At 44.9% G+C, this 22,712-nt stretch overlaps 1 protein-coding gene across 1 annotated transcript in view; it reads left to right on the top strand.

Moving 5' to 3' along the window:
- The first annotated feature begins 11,257 nt into the window (after positions 1-11,257).
- The window catches only part of BLK (BLK proto-oncogene, Src family tyrosine kinase), an 89,395-nt gene continuing 77,940 nt past the window's right edge, over positions 11,258-22,712 (top strand). Inside the window, exon 1 of the mRNA XM_011970774.1 lies at positions 11,258-11,852. The gene's annotated coding sequence lies outside the window, so the exon portion shown is untranslated. The remainder of the gene's footprint in view (positions 11,853-22,712) is intronic.

A 22,712-nucleotide genomic window follows, 5' to 3' on the forward strand; every position in this document is an offset into this window, starting at 1 on the left:
TTCTGGTGATACAGCCATGGTTGGTGAATTCTGGAATAAAGAAACATCTTAGCAACCCCCAGACACACAGAGATGAACTCCATTGTCCCCAAGTGACAATGGGGTCCAAACGATCAGGGCCCTAATGAGCACCTGCGCCTTTCTCAATATTAGATCAGCTCATTGTTCACGCACACAGTTACTCTGTCTGGTGATGATTGCTGTCTCCTCTGCAAATTGACAGGGCAGGAGGTCAGTAGGGAAGCGCTCCAGGTTGTTGGCTGAGTTGGGATCTGTATTAGTCCTTTCTTGCGCTGCTAGAAAGAAATACCTGAGACCAGGTAACCTATAAAGAAAAGAGGTTTAATTGGCACAAGATTCCACAGGTTGTACAGGAAGCCTGGCTAGGGAAGCCTCAGGAAACTTACAATCATGGTGGAGGGCAAAAGGGGAAGTAGGCATGTCTTACATGGCAGGGGGAGCAGGAGGAAGAGAGAGCGGGGAAGGTGCTACATGCTTTTAAACTAGGTCTCAGGATAACCCACTTACTATCATGAGGGGATATCCACCCCCAGGATCCAATCACCTCCCACCAGGCCCCACCTCCAACACTGGGGATGACAATTAGAGGTGAGATTTGGGTGGCGATGCAGAACCAAATCCTATCAGGGTCTTTATCTCAGGACAGGGCCTGGATCTCTGTAGTTGAGTAGGCGAGCTGCGACCTGTGCAAGGGCCCTGGGAGGACACAGGTTCATCTTCAGGGACTTTGATGGGTCCTCATAGCCCACCCCCATTTCAGTGCTGCCAAATGAGGCAAGTGGCTTCCACTAGAAAGCAGAGTAAAGGACATCAGCATCACCCTGTGGAGGGTGTGATCAAATAGGATGAATCTGCTGCCTTGTTCTCCCAGTGCTGTCACCCCAAACCACTCAGTATCTGTCCATGACTACACTCAGGCCTTCTCCGTGTCGTCGGGAAAACACCCACCAGCAGCCGGAGCTTGCTGACCTCCACAGAGGGCTTGGGCCGTGAGGTAGGGCTCTCTGGCTTGCGGCCCTGGCTCAGCCTTTTACTAACCTTGTGATTTTGAACAAGTCACTTAACCTCTCAGAGAACAGTAAAGGAAACTACAGTATCTCACAGAGATGTCTGAGTACTAGAGGAGATAATACCTGAAAAGAAATTCAAACAGGAGGTGGTCATAGGAAGAGTGCAATCAATGTTAGCTGTTATGACTATTCTCTGCATGGCAATCCCCCAAACGGCTGTAGGGGGGCATGCTGGGGCCAGAAACCACTCCATGGAGCAATGCCTGTCGTCAGAGAAGTGGGGCATTATAATCAGCAGGCGCCAGGTCATTACTCTCCCCTGTGACCAGGGAGCACTGTTCTTACCAGAGGAAGGGGGACGGGGAATTTTGAAAGGTAGATAAAAACACCAACCAAACAAAACACTGAGGCAAAACTAAAAACAGCATCCGCAGTCTTCTACAGATGGCCCCAAAGTATTTTGTCCATGTTCTCAGAGGGCAGGCAGTCAGTTTAAAGTACCCAGCCTATGGCTGTCCATGGAACTCTGTATCAGTGTGCTCAGGCTGCCATAACAAAATGCCACAAGACTGGGTGGCTTAAACAAAAGAAGGTTATTGTCTCACAATTCTGGAGGCTGGAAGTCCAAGATCAAAGTGCCTGCTGGTTTGGTTCCTTCTGAGGCCTCTCTCCTTGATCTGCAGACAGCTCTCTTCCCCCTGTGTTCTCACACCATCTCTCCTCTGTGCACACACATCCCTGGTGTCTCTGTGTGCTTCCTTGTCTTATAAGGACACCAGTCAGGTTGGACACAGTCCCTCCTGAAATAACTCATTTTAATGTAATCACCCCTTTAGGGCTCTATCCCGAAGTATAGTCATTCTGAGGTGCTAGGGTCGGACCTTCAACATATGAATTTCAGGGAAACACAATGCCCTTCATAACAAACTCTATCCACAAAATTTCAAGATGTGCAGAATACAGACTTTAGGAGGACTTTAGAAATAACTGAGTTTCCAGCCTGGGCAACATGACGAGACCCCATCTCTATGAAACGTTTTTAAAAAGAAGCCAGGCAAAGTGGCATGCAGCTGTAGCCCCAGCTACTTGGGAGGCTGAGGTGACAGGATCACTTGAGCCTGGGAGGTCGAGGCTGTAATGAGCCATGATCATACCACTGCACTCCAGCCTGGGCAACAGAGTGAGAACAAACGAACGAACGAACGATCGAAAGAAAGAAAGAGAGAGAGACAGAGGAAGGGAGGGAAGGAGGGGGAGGAAGAAAGAAAGAAGGAGAGGGAGGGAGGAAAGGGGAGGGAAGGGAAGGGAAGGGAAGGGAAGGGAAGGGAAGGGAAGGGAAGGGAAACCACTGAGTCCCTCTGAGTCCCTCCTTTACCTCAGTTCAGAATAAGGGAGCCTTGGTTCCCTCCTGACTGTCATTCATTTCATGTGTCCAGTCATCGTGGCTACAGTGATGATGGTAAATGTCTTGTATGTTACGAACTATTCTAAATGCTTTGTATACTTCAGCTTGTTGAATCCTCACAAAGAGATAGGTATTATTACTATGCCCATTTTAAGGCAAGGAAACTAACCACAGCTAGGTTGGGCAACTCTTCCACTTCTTGGAGCTGTTGAATGTCTGCAGCAGGGTTCGAACCCATGGAGTCTTGCTCTAGACTCCAAGGTGTTAACCACTAAGCTTTTTCAGAGACACATGAGGACCCACATGTAAAGACCCACACTATTTGGGCATCTTGCCTTTAATTTAAAAGAAAACTTAATGAACATTTTCTGAGTGCCTTTTGAACGCCAGCCACTTTACAGCCTGCTCTCACAAGAACTCTAAGAACTCTTGTAACCTTAGTTTTGGAGATGGGAAAACTGAGGCTCAGTTGTGAAGTGACACAGCTGAAATCTCACAGCTGGTAAGTTTATGAAACTAAAATTTCAACGTTGAGATGCATGATGGTAAAGGGCTCATTATGCTGGACTCAGTTGCTTCTGAGGCTGAAAAAAGTTCCTTCTGAACACTCCACACCAGTGGTTTTGGGGGTTTATTTTTGCTTTTGCTCTGTGAGGCTTGATGCCTGAGTGGTAGTGAAAATCAACTTAGTTGGTGAAAACCAACTTTAGAAAATGAAATAGAGATGAAGTGGTACCAGCAAAAAGGCAGACTAGGCAGTCCCACCCCTGTTCACCCATAAAAACGATGATTTAACAACTACCCATGTATGAAAATGACTCTGAGAGAACTCCAAAGTATAATTAGAAAGCTGCAACACCCCAGTGGATTGCAGTAATAGAGGACAGCCACGTAGAAAACTACTGGAAGCATTTCATTTGTATCACCCCAATCCCACGCTGGCACAGCTCGGATGCCAAGAGGTACACCCTTGGTCACAACTTCCTCCAGTGGGAAAAAAGGATAGCAGGAGGACCCTGGAAGCCTTTACAACTGAGGACACTAACAGCCCTTACTGCTTGCTGCCGCAGGCACCCACAGCCTTTGCCACTGAGTACCACACAGTCTTCATCAATGCTGAACCTAGCTGACAGAGCTGCTCAAAGTCCATAGCACTGTGCCCCTCCAGAGCCAGAGCCATCACTGCTCCTTTCCTGGGACCTGAGTCACCACTATGCCTCCCTCAAGGCTGGAGTCACCACCATGTGCATTCTTGCACCCCATCCCATTATGTGTACCCGCCAGTCAGACCCATCACTAATGGTGGCCATGTACCCACTGGTCAGACTTGGCATCACCATGTGCACCCAGACATGGCACCTCTGCATGCCTTAGAATCAGCATCCCTGGACCTTGTGCCAAACCCAGCACTACTCACAACCCTTTTCAACCAGTGCCCTTGTGCCCACCCACAAGTAAAGGCCTTTTCCTACCAAAGCCAATTTGTAAAGTCTGGAAGAGGTGGCTACTCCTTTATGTGAAGGCACCAAGGCAAGGCTAAAAGGTACACAAAAAAATCAAGGAAACATGACAGCAACAAATGAACACAATAAATGTCTAGTAAATAACCCCCTCAAAATTGAGATCTATGAATTTCCTGACAAAGAATTCCAAATTTTATTTTAAAGAAGCTCGGTGAGCTATAGGAAAACAGAGTTCCTGAACTCAGGAAGAGAGTACATGAACAAAAGGAGATGTTCAGGAGATAGAAATAATAATAATAATAAAAAGAACCAAGCAGAAATTCTGGAGTTGCAGGATACAATCAATGAAATGAGAAATGCAGTAGAGAGTTTCAACAGCAGACTTGCGCAGAAGAATCAGTTAACTTGAAGACAAGTAATTTGAAATTATAGTCAGAGGTGTGAAAAAGAATTTTTAAAAATGAAGAAATCCTATAAGATTTATGGTAGAGCATCAAGTGAACCAAGTACACATTCTGTAAGTTCCAGAAGATGAGAGAGAGAAGTGAAAACTTACCCTCACTTCTAATTCCTGAAATTTCTGGAGATTCTGGGATGAAAATAGAATCTTCTCTTTTCTTTGTTGATAGCTAGATTTATCAAGCCCATCTTTGGTTTCACTGGTTATCTCTTTTCTTTATTTGTCTTTTATTTCATTGATTTCTCCTCTAATTTATTAACTTCTTTTTACTTACATTGTGTTTCACTTGTTCTTCTTTTTCAGTGATTGTAGACCAACCTTGTGTTTTTTCTAATATTAATATTTATAGCTACAAATTTCCCTCTAATTTTTTAGCTGCTGCCCTAAAATTTTATGTTACACTTTCATTTTGATTCAGCTCAATATATTTCTTAAGTTTTCATTTAATTTCTTCTTTGGGGTTATTTAGAAGTGTGTTGTTTAATTTACACCAAACAAATTTACACCAAATAAATTTAACAAAATTATTTCTGTTATTGGTTCCTAATTTAATTCCATTATGGTTGGAGAATATACTTTGTATAATTTTATTCCTTTTATAGTCATTGAGACTTTCTTTAAGACCCTATGGCTTACATAGGGTCTTTCCTGTTGATGTTTTATGTAAGCTTGAAAATAATGGATATTCTGGGTGGATTGCTTATATATGTCAGTTTACTCAAGTTGTTTGATAATGTTCTTCGGTTCTTTTTTATCCTTTCTGACTTTCTCTCCACTTGTTCTATCAATTACTGAAAGAAAAGTATCAAAATCTTCAACTGTAATTGGTATATTGTGTATTGAAATTTTTAATTCAGTCAGATTTTGCCTCACATATTTTAGGGCTTTTAAAAAAGGTACATGAATATAATTTTGACATCTCTGGCTATTGCTTGCTCTTTTCTTGTTATGAAGTCACTCTTTTGCCCAGTAATATGTGTTATCTTAAAGTCTATTTTGTCTGATATTAATATAGGTACTCCAGTTGTAATCTATGTATTGTTCACATGGTATGTAGTTTTTTTGGATCCTTTTACTTTTAATCTGTTTGTCGTTGAATTTAAAGTTTATTTTTTGCAGCCAGCAGAGAATTGGGTCTTGCTTTCTTTTCAGTCTAACAGTCTTTGCGTTTTGATTGGAGTGTTTAATTCTTTTTAAATTTAATAAAGTTTTTTATGTTTGGATTTACATTTAGAATTTTGTTATTTTTTTCTACTTGTCATGTCCTTTTTGTTCCTCTGTTCTTCTTTAATTGACTACTTTTGTTATTTTGTTTTTAATTTATTTTTGAGACAAGTTCTCACTCTGTCACTCAGGCTGGAGTGCAGTGGCACAATCATGGCTCACTGCAACGTCTACCTCCCAGGCTCAAAAGATCTTTCCATCTCAGACACCTGAATAGCTAGGACCACAGGTGCATGCCACCATGCCCGACTAATTTTTGTATTTTTTGTAGAGACAGGGTTTTGCCGTGTTGCCCAGGCTGGTCTTGCACTCCTGGCTCAAGTAATCCTCCCACATTAGCCACCCAAATTGCTGGGATTACATGCTTAAGCCACAGTGCTTGGCTAACTACTTTTATATTAAAATATTTTTAATATACTATTTAAATTCTTCTGTTTATTTTTTAACTCTCTTTCTTTGAATCTTTTTTCCTTAGTAGTTGCTGCAGGGATTACAATATGCATCTTCAATTTAGCATAATCTACTTTAAATTCATACTGATTTACTTTTTTTGGTGAAAAATAGAAGCTACACAATTATAGCTTCATTTCTTACCCTCCCTCCTCTGTGCTGTTATTGTCATGTATATTGTATATACATGTATATATTGTCATGTATACTGTGTTATAAACCCACAGTATGGCATTATAATTTCTGATTTAAATAATTGTGTATATGTTTTAAAGTTAAAAGAAGAAAAAGTAATGTACACACATACATTTTATATTTTTATTATGTTATATATTTTCACTTTACCTACATGCTTACCATTCCCAGTGCTCTTCTTTTCTTTCTGTGAACTGGGTTACTATCTGATATTATTTTCTTTCATTTTAAAGGACTGCCTTTAATATTTCTTGTAGTATAAGTCCAACAGAATGAAATTCCCTGTTTTGCTTATCTGGAAAAATATTTATTTCACCTCAATTTTGAAGGGTAGTTTTATTAGATAGTAAATTTGTAGGTGAAAGCCCTTGTTCTTGTTTTTATTGTTCTTTCCAGCCCTATAAACATGTCATTCCATCACCATCCAGCCACTATTGTTTCTGATGAGAAATCAACCATCAATCATGTTGTCTTTAATGTGATGTATCTCTGTTTCTCTCTCTTTCTCTTACTGCTTGCAATGTTATCTCCTTTATTTGACTTTTGGCATTTTGACTATGTCTAGGTGTGATTCTCTTTAAGTTTTTTTTGGTTTGCTTTGGTTTTTTTTTTTTTTTTTTTCACCTTGGGTTTATTCAGTTTCTTGACTCTGTAAGTTAATGGTATTTACTCACATGGAGACTTTTCAACTTTTTTTTTTTTTAAATAATTGTTCTGCGCCTCTTTCTCTTTCCTCTCCTTTTGGGACTCCTATTACATTGTGTTTGAACACTTTATATTGTCTGACACGTCTCTAAGGCTCTGTTAATTTTTCTTAACTTTTTGTTCTCTGTTCTTTGGATTGCATAACTTCTGCGCTATCTTCAAATGTACAGCTTCTTTCTTCTGCCATCTCAGATCTGCTCTTGAACCCATGTAGTGAATTTTTGTAATTTTCAGCTGTAGAAATCCCATGTGATTCTTTTTTTATAATTTCCACTTATCTATTGAAAGTATGTTGGGTCACTGCTAACATAATTTTATTTAATTCTTTGAACATTTTTCTTGAATTCCTTGAGCACAGCTATAACAACTCCTTTGAAGTCATGTCTTAATCTACTGTCTGTTTTGGTTTTTCTGGTCACACTTTCCTGTTTCATTGCATGTCTAGTAATTTCTGGTTGAAAACTAGACATTGCAGTGATTCTAGATTCCATTCACTTTCCTAAAAGTTGTTGGTTTTCTGTTTTAGTAACTTCTCTGGACTTAAATTGCAGAATTAATCTCCTCCATGGTGTGCAGCCACCAATACTACCGTGCAGTTTTGATTATAATATTTTTCTTTGTTTTTCAGTCTGACTCCCTAAAGGTGTCCTCGATTCCTGTATTATATGATGATGAGACAATTATTTGGACAGAAGTTATGCTCAGATACCGTGAACAACTAAGCCTCCCACCCTCTGCTGCCAGAGCTGTGTGTGGCTGGAGAAACACATTAACATGTACAAGTACTCACACAAGGTGGGAGGGTGAGACGGGGGTGAGGATTGAAAAAGTACCTACTGGAACAACATGGCAAAACCCTGTCTCTGCAAAAAATACAAAACACTAGCTGGGTGTGGTGGCACATGCCTGTGGTCCCAGCTACTTGGAGACTGAGATGAGAGGATCACTTGAGCCCAGGAGGTCAAGGCTGTAATGAGCTGTGACCACACTATGGCACTCCAGCTTGGGGGACAGAGTGAGACCCTGTCTCAAAGAAGAAAAAAAACTACCTATTGGGTACAATGTTTACCATTTAGGTGATGGGCACACTAAAAGCCCAGACTTCACCATTATGCAATATATGTATGTAAGAAACATGCACTTGTACCCTCTAAATACATACAAACAAATTAATTTTAAACTAAACAAAACATTTTTTGCACATCCTCAGGTCTCCCTTGGCTCTCACTTTTTGCTGCCCTTTTTTTGGGTTTCTTCCCTAGTCACAGATGTGCAGGGAGTTTATTGTCTCAGCCCTCTCATGGCTTGCTTACTTCCAAGTTCTCCTCATCACAATTCTGGCTGATCTCCTGTCTACCATGAACAGAAGCTGTAACCTCAAGCCAGTAAAGCTGCAGGTCTTTATTTTCTCCCTAGAACTGATTCCATGAACTTTAACCCATAAAACTTCAGATTCTCATCTCCCCTATCCCAGACCAAATCTACCACCTTCTGCTGGTATAGCTACTGGTTTTCTTTTTATTTATTTATTTATTCATTTATTTATTTAACTTATTTTTGAGATGGAGTCTCACTCTGTCACCCAGGCTGGATTGCAGTGGAGGGATCTCAGCTCACTGCAACCTCCACCTCCCGGGTTCAAGCGATTCCTGTGCCTCAGCCTCCTGAGTAGATAGGACTACAAGTGCCCATCATCACGCCAAAATAATTTTTATATTTTTAGTAGAGATGGGGTTTCACCATGTTGTCCAGGCTGGTCTTGAACTCCTGACCTCAAGTGATCCGCCCCCCTCAGTGTTGTGATTACAGGCATGAGCCACCGCACCCCACCTAGCTACTGGTTTTCAATGATAGCCCTCAAACCAAGCCCACCATTCCCATTAGGTAACCTAATGCTTTTCCTCACTCAGGCCAGGGGCTGGGGAGCTTCAGGCAAGATGTCCACAGACTCATGGCCATTTTGATGCAGGAGCAGCTTTATAAGATTAAACACTTATCAGTTCGTTGTCTGCTTTTGGTCATTTTCTAGTACCCAGAAATTGTTGTTTTGACAATTTTGTCTAGTTTTATACTAGTTTTCTTCAAAAAGAAATTGGCCAACTTCTAAGACCCTTCTGAGGTGAATCTTGGACTGGATTAGTTTCACGTTTCTTCCACTTAAATACTTTATTGCCCACAGCTTTTGATTTTGATCAGAGATGTACTGATATTAGGAGGCTGGTGAAAGCACATGGAAGGAGAGCTGAATTTTGCATAAGTCACCTCAAATGTACAAAAATAAATGGGAGAACCAGTGATGCTGAACGCTGAACTGGGTGTTTCAGAGCTGGGGTCTAGTCCAGTCCAGCCTTGAGAAAACCTCTTTGAGGTTTTCTAACAAAAGTATCTAACAAAAGACTCCCCAAGCCTCTCCTAACAAGTGTCACTGTGCCCATCTTCTCCCCGGGGTCCTTTCCCCACCTCTCTTCCACCTTTCTCATGGGCCTGCGACTGTGAGGGTGAAAATGGCTGAAATTAACTTTCACTTCTGCTCAGACATCTGGAACCCATGAGCAAAGTCATTTCCTTGTTTTCTTTCTGAGTGGCTGCTGGAATCGTGTGTGTGTGTGTGTGTGTGTGTGTGTGTGTGTGTGTGCGTGTGTGTGTCTGGTATTGTTTTTGTTATTTTCCAACCTCTGTCTGTTGGGGTGGACAGAATGGTGATGTTTTATCACAGGTCACATAAGGGCCAGCACTCCTCCCTGCAAACTCTCACATCCCCTCCCACTCTAACCTTGGAATAGACGGAAAATGTATTTTCTTCGTAGGAAGCTGGGTTTCCTGCTCTCCGCTACATTCTCTATATCCTCAAGTCCAAGTATATAAAAGTTGTCCAGAAGTCATCTATTTAGGCCCTACTGACAAAATGTTAGAGGCGGTTCAGGCAGCATCACAACATCCTGGTTCAGTAAAGACTCAGCCCAGGGATCTGTCTCTGAGAGTCTGTAGGAGTCTTAGTCATGAACCATGTTCAAAGCTATCTCCTTGGCAGCTTCCCCCAGTTACCCCTGATAGAATTATTGCCCCCGCCTCTGGTCTAGCACTGTGCCCCCATTGAGGCCTCTGGCTACATCTACTATGCTCCACTGCAGTGATCTCCTTATCAGGCCCCTTCCCCAAGCTCCTTAGGCTGAGACCCTCAGAGGAGGATGGAGCGTAGCTGCATTGGTATCCCCAGCCTCCAGCAGGTGCTTACCACAGAGCAGGTGTTCAGAAAAACAGTGGTGCATTAACTGAATTGAAATAGGAAGACTAAGTCATCTCATCTCAAATCAGTCACTTTTTAAATCAGAAGCTCGCAGAGTTTGGAACTCATGTTTCATGTTTGGGTCTGCATAGTAGGTATCAGGAGACGAATGTAAGAGTAAATTAACAGGAGCTGCCATGGACTGAGCAGGCCCAGGGTTCTGGACATTGTTCTGAGCCCTTTGCTACCATGTAGAGAAGATCAACTTTGGGACTTAAAGCAATTAGCCACATTCACATCAGCTTCCAGGTATTTGGAGTTTACCATGTGCTAAATATGGTAATAGATACTTTTTATGTGTGAATCCATTTATTCTCACAAAAACCCCTTGGGGAAGTGAAACAGATTATTTCCATAGTGTCTTAAAACCCCAGAACTCTGCATTGCTGCCTCTGTTGACATGAACACCTGTCAAACCTGCAACTCACAGCTCAGTATTGTCTTAGTCCCATCCAAGGAAATGAACTCCATGAGGAAACTGAGATTCTGGACTGCGGAGTAGAAGCTGCCTTGTCTGCCCCCCACACCCACTCTCAAGGATCCAAGACTATGAAGGGAGAAGAGAGAGCCCACTGAGTGACTTCCTCTTATAAGCCAATATCAAGACACTGGTGGAAAGGAACCAGCTGACCAGTGGCTCACTGTGTCTGGCTGGACCGGCGAGACTCTGAGGTCATCACAGAAACCTTCCTGGTCCCATTGGTCCCTTGACTGCTGCGTACAGGATGCCACCCACCACTCCAGACACCACTCACCACTCTTGATGTTGGGATCCTTCTCCCATTACCTCCATTATTCTTATTCTCTACTCCTCTGAGTTTTCATAGCCAAGTAAATTTTCACCATTGAAGAGGCTCTGAGATCCAAGTCAACTACTAGCTAGGGTGCTATAAAACACATGGGAAATTAGCTTTTACCAAGCACCAATTCTATGCCCACCATTCATACCCATTCTACCATTTAATGCTGATAGTATACTGTGAGCTAGCTATTATTAGCATCATTTAAAGACAAAACAAAATCAGCGAGGCCAAGACAACGGCTGCCGTGGTGCACACAGATGGCACATGGTAGAGCCCAAGCTCTCTCCATGAGATCCACAGCGTTTGTCCACAAGGCAAGGCAAATTACCTTGTAGAGTCAGCGTGGAGGTTTGCTAACTCTGCCGGACTCAGTGCAGGAAAAATACCAGCCATGCTGTTAAACCAAAACCCCATGAGAAAACTTTCTGGTGACAGAGGGGCATTGTTACCCACGTGGCCCAGGGCCAGAGAAAGGGCAGCTACTCATGGTCCTTCCTCACAAGTTTTCCTGGAGCAGAGGGACACCCCCAAGCCCAGGGAGCCCATAGGAGCTTCAGGAGGGCTCGGCTGAAGGGCGGAGCCCCTGCTGCACTTGCTCATTGGGGGCTGGGGAGGCTCTGATCGCAGACCGGGGGTGCTGCCACCTCTGTCTGCTGCCGGTAGAAAGCCACAAGCCATGAAAACTGATTGAGATGAGAAGAATTCATCTGGGACTGGCTTTTGCTTTAGGATGGTGTTGGAAGTTGCTGGTTGTCGCTAGAAGTCTGCTCCACTGTAAGGGTGCTGGGATTTGAAGAGCTATGGTGGAACACCACTGAAGCATTGCCAAGGTAAGGCCCTGTGTCTTCCGGGTTCTTTATCGTCTTCTTTAAATTGTGTAAATGGTGCTCTAAGGCCAGCAGTGGGGCAAGCAGGCAAGGACATTGCTGTGGGTGCCACAGATGGAGGAAGAGGCGTGAATAGGATCGCTGCCTAAGCTATGAATAGATTGCTCCGTGGTTTGTGCGTTTCCAGTTTTGAGAATTTTAATTTATAAAAGTTCATCCATCCAGGGTAGATTCTGCTCTTTGGAAAAGGCAGTGAATGTGCCACAGAGGAAAGAAAGGACGTGGGATGTGGAGAGGGGGTTGAGTGGGCACACACAGGCCACCGCTGCGCTCCCGGCGAGTCACTTGGCCTCTTGATAGGAGGTGATATTGACTGCACAGAGCTGACAGAGGTCAGCGGTCACGCGCGGGGAGCATCTGGCTCAAAGCAAATGACTGGTTGTTGCTTTCGTTTTATTTTGTTTGTTTCTGAATGAAGTTGTTCCATGTTTCAGCCATTCAGGGATGGGGTGACTGAATAGATGTAATGATGATCTTCTTGGTTAAGAGATCTATTTCGCCAGGAAACACCAACTGTGAAAAGGAAAGCATAGTTGATCACATATTTTGAAAGGATTTGTTTAAATTGTAAGGCTTTGACAATATTTCCATTTATCTGGTAATGTGGGTGGATGAAGTTCACCCTCATCCACCCACATTACCAAGGAACTAAGGAATCGTGCGTTCACAGTAACAGAGAAGAATTTGCTATGATATGTGCAGATCCTCCTCCCTCGGGAGAGGGGGGCTTAATTCCCCTCACCTTGAGTGAGGCCTGGACTAAGAGTATGGAAAGGGAGAAATAGTAGCTCTGCAGTAGAGAAACCTGCAGACGCCAGCTTCACCAAGGGATCAAGCTTAGCATCACCAGGAATAAGCTGGGCTGCTATTGTGAACTGCCACGACAGTGCGGTTCTCCCCACCACCTCATAACCCTAGTCTAATCGTGAGAAAGCATCATGATTAAAAAATCCAAATTGGGGAAGATTCCATATCATATTTCATCTTCAAAAATGTCAAGGTCATGAAAAACAAAGAAAGACAAGCAAAGTGTCACAGATCAGAGGAGACATGACGGTCAGGACACCCAAACCCAGAATTCACATCCTGTATTGGATCCCAGAACAATACCGCAAAGGTCATTAGTGGAAAAATAGGTGAAATCTAGACAAGGTCTGGGGTCTCGCTAATATTATGGTAACAATTACTCCTTAGTTCTGGCAAACGTACCATGGTTAGGTAAGGTGTTCACATTAGAAGAACCCAGTGAAGAGAATATGGAAATTCTCCGTACTATCCTTGTAATTTTTCTCCAAATCTAAAATTACCTCAAAATAAAGAGTTAAAAGAAAAATTAGACTCATTCTTCCTCAGAGCAGAAGTAGCCAAATCCTGAGCATTCTTGGGAAAACTGGCGTTCATGGCCTGGCGGTCGCACCCACTCTTTGAACATTCTGGAATATAGCAGGCCTTTTGCATTTTTGACCATGCATCATTCTCTCTCCCAACCCCTACCTTACTCCAGAATAGCTCTGTATTTTCCTCTCTTCATGGTATTTCTCATGGATGATTTTTTTGTTGTCGTGTTGTTCAATGGGTTTTGTGGGGGTTGTTCTTTGTTCATGTTTTTTGTTTTTCAGAGATGGGGTCTTGCTCTGTCGCCCAGGCTGGAGTGCAGTGGCAAGAGATCATAGCTCACTGCAGCACTGACCTCCTGGGCTCAAGCGATCCTCCCACTTCAGCCTCCTGAGTAGCTGGGACCACAGGTATGCTGCTGTGTCTGGCTAATTTTTTAATCTTATTTTTTGAAGAGATGGGGTCTCGCTTTGTTGCCCAGGCTGGTCTCCAAACCCTGGCTTCAAGTCATCCTCCCACCTTGGCCTCCCACAGTGCTGGGATTGCAGGCAAGAGTCACTGTGACGGGCCCAGCATGCATTTTTTTTTTTTTTTTTTTTTGAGACGGAGTCTCGCTCTGTTGCCCAGGCTGGAGTGCAGTGGCAAGATCTCGGCTCACTGAAAGCTCCACCTCCTGGGTTCATGCCATTCTCCTACCTCAGCCTCCCGAGTAGCTGGGACTACAGGTTCTCACCACCACTCCCAGATAATTTTTTGTATTTTTAGTAGAGACAGGGTTTCATCGTGTTAGCCAGGATGGTCTCGATCTCCTGACCTCGTGATTCGCCCGTCTCGCCTCCTAAAGTGCTGGGATTACAGGTGTGAGCCACCGCGCCCAGCCCCAGCATGCATTTTTGAGCCTTTGCTCTGTGGCAGGGGCTGCAGGACTGAATACAGCCTCATCTACCCAGCCAAACTCACTGCACTGGTGCAGGCCCCTGGCACCCCAAGCACAGGCCCAGCTACCCAGACCTGACTCCTCTCCAGGAAGGAAGCAGAAAGCCAGGAATGGAGGGAGTAAGGACCCAGGCCCCTGGGGGAGTACAGCATTCCAGCCAGATGGAATCTGCTGTCCTCTGGGCTCAACCAGCCTCATAGAATCCGGTCTGCCAAGTGGCTGTGAGCTGGGCTGGACAGACCTTCCTCGAGAGTAAACTGTGGCCTCCAGGATGTAGAGAGGGTACTCAAAGGGCCAGCTCCTGTTTGAGTGAGGACTCTGACCTTGTGAGCCCACCTGCAGCCTGGGGTCTGCAGCCTTGGGGACTGGTCACCGGTGGCCAGCATCCTGGCTTGCAGGGTTCATGTATGTGGAGAGGTAACAGCAAGACAGAGAAACCTGGCCCCCCCTGCAGGTCCAGCAGAGCAGGTGAGCCCTGCTCAAAGGCGATGCTGCGCCTGATTAGAGAAAAGCTTCCGAAGCAGGTGAGGAGGAAAAAAGAATGATGAAGCTACAGGAAGACAGCACGTGGATGGAAATCTCAAGATACTGAGATAGAAATCAATCACAAAACTCTTACAGGAAAATCACAGCTAAAAGGTGGTGATTACACGTGGGGCTGAAGTGCCTTTCCTGTCATATCTGCTACTCCACTGCCAGCCTGCTGCTACCCCATAGCAGCCCTCACATTTCTGGAATGTTCTGTGGCATGCTCCTGCTTGCCTGAATCCCTTCCCCACCTTCCCACCTAGGCAACTCGCATTTGCTCTGACATCCAGCGCAAGTGCGAATGTCTCCTCCCAATCACAGTGCCCAAGCCCATTTGTGTGTCCCCAGCAACCAACAGCACATGCCCAGGGCTCTGGGTTGCAGGCCTGCCACGTTCTCTGGGAAGTGCCTGAGGACAAGGACAGGCCCTACATGTGCCTCGAGGCTCCAGCACCCAGCACAGACTGGCCCATCAGGGGTATCTGGTAAAGTGGTTCTTGAGTTAAAGACACAAGGGCAAAACCTTGAATGAAAATCCAGGTTAAGACATGAGGATGAAAGCTTGAAAGAGGAAAAGCAAAGATAATTGAATGATCATCCCTAACTGTGGTATACTCCAGTGCCATCAACATGCTGGGGTTTTGACAGGACCCTTGGAAGAAAGAGAAGACGCATCTGAGGCCCCTGGCACATTCCACTTCCTGCAGACAGTGTGGTACAGAGGAAAGCACTGGGGCTTCCTGCCAGCCAGGTCTGTCTGGCTCTGCACCTGCCAGCTGGGAGTGTGAAGTGGGAGCAGTTGCACCCACCCCCGAGCTCAGACATGAGAACGGAACAGAACCATGGGATGGGGATCTAGAGCCTAAGACATAGAGGAGGCTCCTCCTCGTCCACTGTGGGGCTTGTGCAACCCCTTCATCAAAGGGCTGGTGCTTCCCACATTGTATGCAAGGAAGTTTTCTCATGTGCCTTCTCGTCACGACCCGCTGCTGATCTTTTTGCACACTTTGGTACCTAGGATGCTGAACCTGGACCAGTGGGAGGCAAAAAAGACACACCTGGGACGCCAAATGTAAGGAGGCTCCCAGGCTCAGGTCGTTCAAGTGCAGGAAAGGTTTGTGTATGTGTGAAACGCACAATGCCATGAGGTGTCTATAAGGGCATTTGAGGTTCTGCGCTTAACGGATGAAGTGGGTCCTGAGCATTGAGTCCGTGGATTCCTGATGAGTTTCCTGGTGCTCTGAGCTCCCTGAACTTGTAAGCAAGCTTTTGTGTAGGTAGGTACTTACAGTTTTTGTCAGATTCCCAAAGGGGTCTGTGAGCCCCAAAATGTTTGGAATCACCCAGTTAAATATCTAGGAAGGATACTTTAATTTTCTTTCTCAGTGTGTTGTGGATATGAGGAAGTGGAAAGGACTTGGACACAGAAGTCAGACAAAGCAGCCACATCTGAGCAGTCCCACCCTTCAGTGTAGTGGTTAGATGCTGGCCTTGTCAACCAGAGGGCTCCAGTACAAGGTCCAACCCTGGCAATGTGAGCAGGTCACTGTGTGCCTTCCTGAGATGACAATAGTCTGGTCCCACTATATACTAGCAGGCTTACCTAGCTCAGGTAGGTTAATTATACCCTCTCAGTCTTATTTTTTTATTCATTGATAATAGCACATCACAGGATTATCAGAATTAAATTACAAAGCCCTGCTTTTTAGGTGAGTTGAAGCTGAGGAGCACACAACATTTCTTACAGGTTGCCCTCAATTCTCAATGTCAGAACCACCAGGGGGTCCTTGTACTTCAAAAAGACACATCTTACATGACAACTTCTTTGATATACTTTTATGCCCAATATTCATTTTGAAATCTCAAAAAGGAGAGCAGGGTGTTGTTTCTCAAAAGAGATAGTAAATTTAATAAGATTGAGAGACATGAACCTAGACACAGTCATGGGCCACATAACAAGATTTCCGTCAATGATGGGCTGCATATATGATGGTGGTCTCATAAGATGAAGACACTCTATTTTGACTGTGCCTGTTCTATGTTTGGAGACACAAATATTCACCACTGTGTTACTGTTGCCCACAGTATTTAGTACAGTCACAGGCTGTATAGGTGTGGAGCCTAGGAGCAACAGGCTATGTCACACAGCCTACGTGTGGAGCAGGCTCTACCACCTAAGTTTTGTACACGATGTTCGCGCAACAACAAAATCACCTAATGACGCGTTTTCCGGAACAGATCCCCATGGTTAAGCAATGCGTAACGGTATTTTGGGAACTTCCACTGTATCCAGATAGTCAGTCCAAGAGCTCTATGGTTGGATCTCACAGTGCTTGAGATGCTGAGAGAATCTCATTTCCTGAGTCAGATGTGGACATTCTTTCTTGGCATGGGTACATTGCTGTGGCTTGTGCTGAAAGCTGCATAAGAAACAGAGGTTGGAAACTCACGGTGGCATTTATTGCTGAGATGACGCTAAGCTGTTCGCCATTCCACCCGGGACCTCCAAAGAAGGAGCCCGGGGAGGATGACCCTCAGGCTCCAGATCCAGGAAATCCATGCCTCCCTGGAGCAATGGATGTCTTACAGACACTGCGACTCTTCAAACTGATTATTTTCTTCTCTGTGCTTTGGACTCCAGGACACTTAGAACCCAATTTGCATCTAACCACCAGCAGTTGGGTAACAGCATGTCACAGTCTGTATTTCCGCGCACCAGCTTTATACACAATTTTTTTTTTCTGCCCCTAACTTACCCTTCGGTCTAATTTCTTTGTCTGTCTTTCTATCCTGTTGTATTGTATGTATTTTTATAAGTGGTCTCAAATCTTTTCTGGAAACATCAGGAAATGAATAAATAAACAAATACAAGCAGGACAGCATTTCTGAAAGAGCCTGATATATAGTGTGGGTGCCCACTAAGGATTAGTTCCCTATCTGTGCACAAAACAGAAAAATTCACTGAGGGAGCCAAACTGCAGTTAAATGTCCAGCTGTGAGTCTATTGAAGTTATAGAAATAGCTTATTTTTACACATATTCCACCTTAGATTGATTTGGGGGCTTGTTGTTGCTGTTGTTTGAGACAAGGTCTCACTCTGTTGCCAAGGCTGGAGTGCAGTGGTTTGATCTCAGCTCACTGCATCCTCTGCCTCCTGGGTTCAAGCTATTCTTCCACTTCAGCCTCCAGAGTAGCTAGGACTACAGGTGTGCACCACCGCGCCCAGCTAATTTTTATATATTTTTTTTATAGAGACAGGGTTTCATCATGTTGGTCAGGCTGGTCTCAAACTCTGGACCTCAAGTGATCTACCTGCCTTGGCCTCCCAAAGTGTTGGGATTACAGGCATGAGCCACTTCACCTGGCCTGTTTCTTTGTTTTGTTTTGTTTTGTTTTTGTTTGTTTGAGATAGGGTTTTGCTCTGTCTCCCAGGCTGGAGTGCAGTGGTGCAATCATGGCTTAATGCAGCCTCCACTTCCCCAGCTCAGGCAATCCTCCCACCTCAGCCTCCCAAGTAGTTGGGGCCACAGGTGTGCACTATCATGCCTGGCTAATTTTTGTTTTTTGTAGAGATGGGTTTTCACCATGCTGCTGAGGCTGGTCTCAAACTCCTGAGCTCAGGCAATCCACCTGCCTCAGCCTCCCAAAGTGCTGGGATTACAGGCGTGAGTCGCCATGCCTGACCCTACCTTTTATTGTTAAAGATTATATAAAATTATTTTATTTTAAGATTCTTTTATTCCTGCCATTTCTGTGGTGCAATTGGATTTTTGCATGAAGTTAAATAATACTTTTTATTTTGGCTGGGCGCCCTGGCTCACACCTGCAATCCCAGCATTTTGGGAGGCCAAGGTGGGAGGATTCTTGAGGTCAGGGGTTCAAGACAAGCCTGGCCAACATGGTGAAACCCCATCTCTACCAAAAATACAAAAATTAGCTAGGCTTGATGGCAGGCACCTGTAATCCCAGCTACTCAGAAGGCTGAGGCAGGAGAATTGCTTGAATCTAGGAAGTGGAGATTGTAGTGAGCTGAGATCACGCCACTGCACTCCAGCTTGGGTAACAGGGTGAAAAAAATAAAAAATTAAATGATACTTTTAATTTGATTTTTTATTTTATTTGAATAAATAAAAGTATACTTTTTAAAGTGTTACACATGAAACTAGGTTCAAAAGTCATAGCCCATTTTCTTGATTTTATTTGGTGCTTTATAGGAAAGGCTAAACTCTTTTTTTTTTTTTTTTTTTTACACATTAGCATGGAAAGGAATCATTTCTACTTTGTGGTGTCTGTCCGTCTATCTGATGGGCTTGCTGGCACCTGCCAGTGTGAGATCAAGATAGGCATCTTGTAGACGAAGAGCATGGCTTGCTGGTAAACGTTTAACAACCAGCTTTCCGGGAAGCAAATGTATTGTATACATATATAATTTATAGTAACATGTACTGATATAAAGGATGCATAACACTTAATTTGCAAGTAATAACAAAGTATGCAATAGTCCCTATCCTAAATACTGCATAGGCAATTGAGTCTCATAGAAAGCTTTCGTGTCTTTGCCACCATCATATCTATAGCCAAGCAATGGTTGCAGTGGATGAGCAAGCGTGGGGTTGGCACAAACACTGAAATGTTCATTCATGTTAAGGAGCAGATCAAAGTGAAACAACAAAGACGTCTGGCAGGCTGCAGCCTTAGTGCCATGAGCAGCTTCTTTGCTGAATTGGATAATAGTTTTTCAATATTCATAAAAGTTTCCTCAATGTTTTGTGCTACTCACAGCATTCTAGCTACAGACAAGATGCTCTTTTAAGTATAGAAAATCCACGAAACAAATCAATGTCAACCTGTAGCATTTGCCTGTTGCTGTTATGTAAATACTCCCACCAGGGCCAATTTCAAGTCGCCAACACGACTTGTGTGAACATGGGTTTGAGACGCACAGTAGCATAGCATGATAGAGTACTTCCGCCTTACAGACACAATTAAAGAACCTCAAAGCATAGCTATTATTAAGATGTAGTAAAAATAATTAGGAAGTGATATAAGTATTTATATGATATAAGGAAGTGATATTAAGTATTTATAATCTTTCCTTTAATAGAATTCATTTAATTATATCTTGTATAATTTAACGTTAATTTTTTATCATTTTAATTTCATAGTTTTTTTTTCCTTTTTCTTTCTTTTTTTTTTTTTCTTTAAGAAGGAGTCTTACTCTGTTCCCCAGGCTGGAGTGCAGTTACATGATCTCAACTCACTGCAACCTCCGCCTCCCGGGTTCAAGGGATTCTCCTGCCTCATCCTCCCAAGTAGTTGGGATTACAGGCACCCGCCACCATGCCTGGCTAATTTTTGTATTTTTAGTAAAGTTGACCAGGCTGGTCTTGAACTCCTGACCTCAAGTGATCCACCCGCCTCAGTCTCCCAAACTGCTGGGATTACAGACATGAGCCACCATGCCCGGCCCATACAGTTTTTATACCTTAATCTTGCATAATGATTTGAATAATTCAGCTCACAAAATTCATGAGAATTTAACAATCAGCTCTTGCACGGGGGCACAAGCTGGCCCCCAGTGCGTCACCGACAGGGAGACAGAGTGTTTCGAGGCCACACCGTAGATCAGGGTCTACAGCTGAGTGGGGACAAGTGGAGAATAACTTGCCTTCTGGGCTCTCCTGAGTCCTGAGCCTGACGGTGGAGGCCTGGGTGGGTGACCCTGCTTTGTGCTTGGTGGCAGGGAAAGGGGGGTGGGTCTATGGGCCTGGATGGAGAACCTGTCCCCATGGCTGTCATGTCCCTACACCAGCTGCTGCCAGCCACTGTGGGGCTCGCAAGTCCCCACTCACCAAACGGCTGCTGTTTTCCACAACCACGTGATACAAGAACGTCCTCTTGGGTGCCTTCTCATCCCCACTCTCTGTTGGCCTCTTTGCATACCTTGATACCTGGGATGCTGAGCCAGGACCAGGAGGAGGTAAAGACACACCTGGGGTGCAAAACATAAGGAGGTCCTGGATGCTTGAGGTTGTTCAAGTGCAAAGAATGTTTGTGTATGTGTGAAGCACACAACCACAGGTAGCATCTAAAAGGACATTTAATGTTCTGCACTTAGTGGATTAAGCTGATTCTGACCTTCCAGCCCCTGGGATCCTGATGAGTCCCCAGGTAGCCTGTCAGTTCCCGATCTTTGATGCGAGTTTGTATGTAGGTGGGCATTCTTCTGCAAAGAAGCTTTTACCCGGTTTCATCAGATCGGAAAGATCTGGGGGTGCTGGCACAGGAAGGATTGACATCCGGTAACTCCCAAAGGGAGAGGTGCAGCTTTGTCACCTGCCCCTGTGTCAACAAGGGGTGCTCTTTTTTTTCTGTTCCATCCTGTGCCCAAGCCTCATGCAGGGTGACCCTTTTTGGAGAGACCTTTGCCACTGGGTCAGTGTGAGCATGTGGCCAGGCGGTTTCCTGCAGTGGACCGGGGCTCTGCGCGCTGTCTGAAGTGAGCAGAGGGTGCTCTTCCTTGGCGAGGTCTGAGGGCTGAGACTGGCAAGGAGACACCTGCTCTCTGGATCACCAGGCTGGGGGTTCCTATGTGCAGGTGTGGAGGATGGAAGGGGCCACTCTGCCCTTTTTCCTGCCAGGGCCTCACCTCTGCCGGGGCTGCTGGCCTCCCTGGGCTTGCAGTGAAAGGCTTGCCGGCTCCCACCCTCCCCTGCTGGTCAAGGGCATCTTCCCAGGCTCCTGCACCCCACATTGCCACCAAGACAAGTGTCCTGTGGGAACTAGCAAGTGGGAATCAAAACTAGCCGCAGAGAGGCTCCCGGCCAGGAGACGAAGGGATCTACCCTGGGACTAACGTCCCCCCAGCCTTTCTTGGAGCTTGGGTCCTGGCTTTAGAAAGACCCCATTCACAGCCAGGCACAGTGGCACACACCTGTAATCCCAGTACTTTGGGAGGCCGAGGCAGGCAGATCACTTGAGGTCAGGAGTTTAAGACCATCCTGGCCAACATGGCGAAACTCCGTCTCTACTAAAAATACAAAAAATTAGCTGGGTGTGGTGGTGCACAACTGTAATCCCAGCTACTCAGGAGACTGAGGTAGGAGAATCGCTTGAACCCAAGAGGTGGAGGTTGCAGTGAGCCAAGATCACACCACTGCACTCCAGCCTGGGCAACAGAACGAGATTCCATCTCCAAAAAAAATAAAAGAAAGAAAGAAAGATCCCACTCACCTGCACAACAGCCACACTCCTTTGTGGCCAAGGAAAGGGTTTCAAACCTTTCTCTACAAGGCCCCTTGAAGAGGGATAGCACGGATTGCAGTGGGGGCCATGTGCCATACATTCATGGCTCCACACCTTGGCAGCACGGAACCTTCTGTTTTCGAATCAGATTCCCCTAATTGCTGCCTGCCCATAAAGCCACCCTCTCATGATGGAGTTCCATCCTTCTCCCTCCCTCCTCCTATTTTTGGATTGTCCAAATGACCTGCGTGTAAGAAAATTGACATCTTGATGTTTTGTCTTCCTTTTGTTGACTGAAGACCTGCTGACAAACGACTGAGGAAGAAGGCATAAATCTGAATGGAGAGAAGTAGGCACCTTCAGGAGCTGGTTATCCGAGTCTGTGTAATGCCATCACAGGGACGTGCCTTTAATATATTTTATCAATCTGCATAGCTAAATACTTGTAGTTCATTGCAGGTGGGAGGGGCTGCTAGCTCAGGCTCCATGGAGCATGTGCTCAAAAAACGTCTCCAATGTGGTGACTTGCTGCTCGAGGACAGTCTAAGCGACTGAGGAGTGTGCCCCTGTCCCCACCTCTGAGATGGGGCCTGATAAGGGTGCTTGCATATTTAGTGTTGGGCACCCTGGCACTCTCTAGCACGTGGCGTTTGGCCTAAGTGGCCCATGCAGACTCTGTTTCAAGGATTTTACAACAAGAAAGACCAAAATGAGGACATCTCTGTGGCCATATCTCAAGCAAGGGGGTGATTGATATA

This window comes from Mandrillus leucophaeus, unplaced genomic scaffold, assembly GCF_000951045.1.
Source record: "Mandrillus leucophaeus isolate KB7577 unplaced genomic scaffold, Mleu.le_1.0 Scaffold97, whole genome shotgun sequence".
In the NCBI taxonomy this organism is placed as follows: domain Eukaryota; kingdom Metazoa; phylum Chordata; class Mammalia; order Primates; family Cercopithecidae; genus Mandrillus; species Mandrillus leucophaeus.